Genomic DNA, 6,925 nt, shown 5'->3' on the forward strand with positions numbered 1-6,925 from the left:
GAAATTGGATAAAGGTGTTAAAGACATCGGATTTGTACTTCAGAAGATAAACCCAAGTGAATTTACTAAAATCATCAATGAAACTGACATAGTATTTATAACCACTACTAGAGGTGCGAGCTAGGCCCCATACATCAGAGTGAACCAGCTCAAGGGCAGTGGTTGTCACATTATTTGAGGACACAAATGGCAACTGATGACTCTTTGCTTGTTGACAAGCATTACAAATATGATTGTTGGACGCTGTTGAAACAGGAAGTTTATTAGACTCTATGACCTGACGAACTATAGCTGAAGAGGGATGACCCAACCGTGAGTGCCATCTCTCAGCGGTGACTTTGACATTGGCATAGGCAGACTTGTCTTGTAGTGGGAGGTAACGGTGCTGACTTGGTAAGGGATAGAGACCATTCCTCCTCTCGCCTGTAAGAAGAACCTTCTTCATGATTTGGTCCTTAACAAGGAAAAATTTAGAGTGAAACTCAAGAAATACACCATTATCAAGTGCAAGTTTCTGAACTGAAACAAGACTCTTGTTGGCTTGAGGAACATGAAGGATTCTTTTAAGAAGGAGGGAATTGGCACAAGTAGGAACAGATGATTGACCAACAAATTGAATAGCCATACCTGAGCCGAAGGCGGTTTGGATCTGGTCCTTCCCATTGTACCTTTCCCTCATAGTCAATTTGTCCAGGTCGCTAGTTATGTGGTCCGTGGCACCCGTGTTGGCGTACCAATTCGTGTCAATCGAGTAGGCAACACCACCAGAGCGTCCTCCATCATCTTGGTATGTGTGATCATACCTGTGATAACACTTGAGGGCTGTATGTCCTAGTTTTCCACAGACTTGACAGATTGGGCGATTGCCTGACCGCTGACCATATCCATGATTGGTATTGCGGTTGTTGTTGTCTCCCTGGTTGTAGCTATCACTACGGTTGCTAGAGTTGTTGTAGTTGGAGCGAGGGCTTCTTCCTCGGCCACGACCGCGCCCATGCCCACGTTTGTCACCATTGTTCGAGCGTCCTCCTTTATCAGCTAGATTAGCTGATCCTCCTTGTTGGAAGCCACCATTGTTGCTCTCAGTGATCTGGATCTCATGACTGAGAAGATGTGCATAGAGCTCATCTAGCGGCATCAGACTGGAACGAGTAGTCACAGATGTGATAAGAGCACCATAATCTGTATCTAACCCGTTGAGGATGTGTGTGACCACGTCTTCTTCGGTGAGCGGACGTCTGATGGACACTAGGGTATCGACGACATTTTTCAACCTGTTGAAGTATTCACTTATGGCTTCATCTTCTCGCTTGCGTATGTTGATAAGTTGACGACGGAGTTGCATGACCCTAGCATGAGTTCCTGCTGCAAACATCTGCTCTATGGCAGTCCAGACACCTCTTGACGTACCATGAAACATCACGCGTGCCAGCATCTCCTCACATAGGGAGGCTAGCAAAGCACTGAGAACCGTCTGATCCTGTTGGAACCAAGTAAGATACGCTGGGTTGACTTCATAGATCAATCCCTTGTCAGTCGCCTGCTCAAGCATCTGTGCCGGCTGCATGATGGTGCCGTCAACATATCCAAGCAGTTGATGACTGCGAAGACAAGCCATAACCTGTGCTTTCCAAAGCAGATGGTTGTCCTTCTTCAGCTTGATGTTGATGAGATGCAGAAACGAGGATGCCGGCTGCACGTTGGCCAGAGTGCAGGTGCCGGTGGACGAAGGCGCATCATTCGATCCTGACATTTCGACGGGAAGGCTGGATCGCTACACTCGTTGGAGCTTTAGGAGCCCTGATACCATAAAAGAACATGCAGAACAGATTGCTCTCTGCAAGCTTGGCGTGTCTCAACTTGAGGACAAGCGCCAGATATATATATATATATATATATATATATATATATATATATATATATAATCGTACACATACAGGACTCGTATAGATATTGAATTGTTACACGGTTGAACAAACTATGAATCCTAACCATAATATCATAGCAGTCTAATCCGACTCAAACTGTATTTCTAACAGAAGCAAACGTGCCCAGCTAGGGCGGAGTCAGCCCATGACGACGCCACCGCCTCCCCTGCTCCTCCCCTCTACTCCAAATATGGCGCCCCGGTGCTGGGCTGTGCGGCTCAAAAGGCCTTGAGGCCACCCAATACCGAGTGGCTGGCACCACTTTTTTTTTTTCCTTTTTTTGAAATATCTTTATAAATTCAAATTTGACTCTATTTAAAAGGGAAAATCCCGGTAAATTCCAACAATATATAGACATGCATCCCCTAGAAAATTAGCTATGGTTGCGTCTTGATTGCTTGTGCTCATGGGTGAGCAGTTCATTTCTGTCTAGTCGCTGCTTGTGATGAACTCTTGTTGCTGGTTTCCCCAGCATCGTGCTTTTTCTTTTGCTGTTAGACTTTTGGTTGTATGACTTTATAATAACTTTGAATAAAAATCGAGTAAACCTCGTTTCTAAAAAAATGAACCATGGAAAACACGACCAAAGAAATATGCGTGTGGATCGATGCAGGACCTTGCTCGAAGCAGCATAAGGTAGAACCGATTCGATGAGTATAAAATTCGTCGACTCTTCTCTGAAATTGCTTGTGCTCATGGGTGAACAGTTTATTTCTCTGTCTAGTCGCTGTTTATGATGAACTCTGGTTACTGGTTTCCCTAGCATCTTGCCTTTTCTTTTGCTCTTAGACTTTTGGTTGTGGTTGTGTATGACTTTATATTAACTTTTAATAAAAACCGAGTAAATCTCGTTTCTTAAAAAAAATGAACCATGGAAACACGACCAAAGAAATATGCATGCGAATCAATGCAGGACCTTGCTCGAAGCAGCATAAAGTAGAACCGATTCGATGAGTGTAAAATGCGTCGACTCTTTTCTGTAATGTGGCAAAAAGTGAGCTGACAAGCTGTCGAAATTCCAGTAACAGGTGGCAAAAAGACGCAAAAGATCGAACAACAGATTGCATGTTGATGCCTTCATTCAGACCAAAATCCATTGTGACGACATTTGTTTTTGCCATGAATCAAGAGAGTGCAAGAAATACATGTCGGTGCTAGCAACACTTTTAGCAAAGTTGTTTGGGGGAACGTATATGCGGTGCTCTACCTACGTATAGTACATGAGAGAGGTCTGCAGCTTTGACCACGCTCCACGCACCATGGCAACGCATGAACAAAATTACGATTGACCATTACTTTTTTTAATGTGTTTGTTAGGCAAAAAAATTATGATTGACCATGCATTACTTTTTTATGTGTGTGCTAGGCAAAAAAAAAAAAAAAAAAAATCAAAATAAAAAAGATGTAATGACATAGAACGTTGCGGCCAGAACAGTACTTGCTTTAGGTTTCTGATCATCACGTTATTCATTTCACAGTCGATATAAGGCATCCGTTATTTTTTTTTTAATTTTTTTTTTTTTTTTTTGCCCACGGCGGCTTATTTGAACCGTTGACCTATACACGATGAAACAGACGGCCAAGTATATTTTTTTAGAACTGAGCCGCCATGTGATGCAGTTGATCGACAGCTTTTCCGGGCGAGCACAAGTGTGCACAACGATGTATTGCCATCGGAGATGGACGCACCGTGAGCTTCTGGCAGTCTAGGGCAAGCATCGATGGACATGGCACCGGATCGACCTTTTCAAGCTAGCATGGAGGAAGAAGAGAGTTGTGCGTGATGAACCAGAGAGCCACAACTGGACTCGGGGTTTGATGCGTACGACAAACACCGATCAAATGTCTTAATTGAGAACCAAGATGAAATATATCTTGATTTATCTTGTGTTATAAGTGATTGATGTTTGTGTGGCTTCTGTTGGTTGGCATATACATGGTTATATACTATAATGTTGATTTTGTCTAACCCAAGTTGAAAAGAATTGAAGTTTGTATCGTTGTCTCGGTGCAGAATGCTTATGCTCACCGGATAGTCCGCTGTGAGGGTTCTTAACCTCACCGAATAGTACAGTGTGTGGTAGATGTGAGCACCGGAGCTTTTCAATGTAGAGATAGAAAATTCATTCACCAGAAGATCCGGTGTGAATGAGAGTGAGCATCGAACTAATTTTTTTAGAATGGTGCAATTGTGAAAGTCTGGTGCGGTATGCTCACCGATGGTACGATATGTGTATGTGTGATCACCGAAGGTTTAATCGGACAAAGATTTTCAGAGAGGTTGAAAAACTAAGTTCCAGTGATGATGTACTCATCGGATGGTTCGATGATGGGCGTGTGAACACCGGAGCCTTTCAATTCTGAGACAAATGTTGAGATGTTCACGGATTGTTCGGTGTTGGGATTTTACAATCACCGAACTAATTTTTTCAGAGAAGAATGCAAACCAGGTTCTAGTGGAGTTGTATTCACAGGGTGGTCCGGTGTTGCACTAGTGTGAATGCTGGGCCATTCGGTGTTCACATTTTTATTACGTCAGATCTTTTCAACTTGATTTCGATTTGTACTAACATGTGATGATGTTAGATAGTTCTAGAGATGCATGTTTGCTGGTCTCATGATGTTCAGGTGATGGATGCAACTTGTCGGTCGACGACGGGTGATGGGGGCTAAGCGGGGTGCTTGATGCTGGACAATCAAGGAGGCTGGGTGGAGTCCTAGCAGTACACGAGGAGGTCAAGCAAGGCAAGAGATGAAGGTTGATGAAGATGGCGTGTTGACAAAGTCAAGCGAAGATGATGCTGGTGCAAGTGACAAGGCGGCCAAGGGATAAGGAGTGGGAGAGACTTGCCAGCGGTCAAGATCGCAAGACGGAGGACACACGTTAACATCAGAAGACTTGTTTGAGGTCAAAGCAAGCAGCTGTGAGTCACGCCTTAAGAAGCGTGCAAGTCGGTTTCTCAGTTTAGCCACAAAACCGAGGGTGGATGGAGTGTATGTGGTATCATTGCGAAGCTTGTATCGAGGCAAAGCTAAGTTGTGAAGGTGTCACGGTCGTCTGATGAATGAAGGAGAAAATAGACCAAAATGCTCCTAATGGTAGATAGGAATGTACTATAAGAGATAGGTATTTTAGGAACAGTCAAGGAAACTCACAATCAAGTTTCCTAGGCTATAAATAGAGGGGTTTGGCTGGTTGAAAAGCCTTCCCATTGAGCTGTCCATATGAGAGCTTTGTACTAGGATTTTAAGGAGAGTAGGATGAGTGCTTAGTCTATATAATAGGTGAGAATTTTGAGAGATAAAACTTTGTAATTTGTCTAAAATAGGGCTGATCACTTTGAGTAATGAAGTTTAAGTTTTGGCATATGCTTGATTTTTCTTTCTTCTAGTTTCTTTCTATTGGTTTTCTTGCAAGTTTATAAGTTCTTGGTGTTTTATTGTTGATTTTCACGTACACATGCATATTTTTTTTTTTACATCTTAGAAAGTTATTTTTCTTGATGCTAGAGGCATAGAATTCACAAACACATGCATATGTGATAGAGCCTTGAATCCCTTGCCTCTAGTCCATCATCTTGGAGAGTTTACTTCCCCGATGATCTTGTCTCTGTTTCGTCCATCTTCAAAGTTATGAGCTTTTGGGCACAAAGACACATTGAATGATTTTGAATGGAACTTATTGGTTCACATTCCATCCGTGGAGTCATATTACCTTGAAACTTTCCATCTTACGAAGACCATCTATTTCGTAAGAAATTTTTGAGACACCTATTCATCCCCTCTAGTCGCCACTTTCAATCCTACATCAATTCATTATGCTTTGAGACATGGTGGAGCAAGTAGAGCTAATGGATCAAGAGGACACTATATCTTGAACCTGGACTGCAAATGGACAGTATACTGCCCGATCAGCCTACATGGCACAGTTTCAAAGATCATACACACTACCACATAACAGTTCATCAGTTTCAGTTTAAAATCGCTATCAGTGGTGGTTCTTGAACCGGCACTGATTACTCGATATTAATAGTCACCGACTATCAGTACTGGTTCTAGAACTGACACTAAAAGTGCTCTCAGTGTAGGTTCTTAATTGGAACCGGCACTGATAGTCAATTCCAAAAATCAATGTCCTGCAGTAAAAAAAATGAATTTTTTTGTGACCAACCAGTGACTGAGGCCCAAGCTACCCACATGCACACGTTGTCGTCACATTTTTTCGCGCATGTGCGGTCTGTTGGATTCAAAGCCGTGACATCCTTCCTCGCGTGTACATTCCTTACCATCTCACCTATCTCTCATTGCTGATAGCACTACGAGATATTTTCCTTTTGATCCTTCCGCTGAAAGTTTGTCATGATTATTTTGGCACCTAAATTACTCTAAATAAAAAAGTTATCAACTACAAAGCTATAGATTTCATCGAAAGCTATAATTTTTATATAAAGTTTATCTAAATCCGACACCGTATGAAAAAGTTATGAATTTTAGAAAATCAGTTGTCATGAACTATCAGTGCTAGTTCGTGATACAAACCGGCACTAAGAAGTCACTATTAGTGCCGGTTTGTGGCAGGAACCGTGCCGGTTGTGGTACGAACTGGTATTGATAGTGACTTTTTAGTGCCGGTTCTTAGCGTCTCAGCCATTGTTCGTGTGCGAGAGTTAACAACCGGTACTGATACGACTTCAGTGTCGGTTTTTGCACAACCGATATTGATAAGATGTTATTTATAACATATTCTGTAGTAGTGACAATACTTTTAATGTACATACAGTGTGGAAGGCCTGTGAGGAAGGCGAGCACAAATTCTAACAGCGGACAAGCTGGCTGTCTGAAATTGGCCTTGTAACCTGACGTGCCGACCACTTATGCAATCAAGAGCAAGAGATGGCAAATCGCATGTGCCTATGCTGCATTTTTGCGAAGGAAGTGGTCTGGGACCTTGTACATGACTGGGCGCAACGGACAAGCCTCCTCCCTAGACCAGGATT

At 42.7% G+C, this 6,925-nt stretch overlaps 1 non-coding gene across 1 annotated transcript; it reads right to left on the bottom strand.

Moving 5' to 3' along the window:
* Positions 1-1,095: 1,095 nt before the first annotated feature.
* On the bottom strand, positions 1,096-1,234 carry LOC133906840 (small nucleolar RNA Z247). The gene has a single exon (XR_009907851.1). It is a non-coding gene; the product is annotated as a small nucleolar RNA Z247 (small nucleolar RNA).
* Between the last annotated feature and the right edge of the window lie 5,691 nt (positions 1,235-6,925).

The sequence above is a fragment of the Phragmites australis genome, chromosome 23 (genome assembly GCF_958298935.1).
Source record: "Phragmites australis chromosome 23, lpPhrAust1.1, whole genome shotgun sequence".
NCBI lineage: Eukaryota > Viridiplantae > Streptophyta > Magnoliopsida > Poales > Poaceae > Phragmites > Phragmites australis.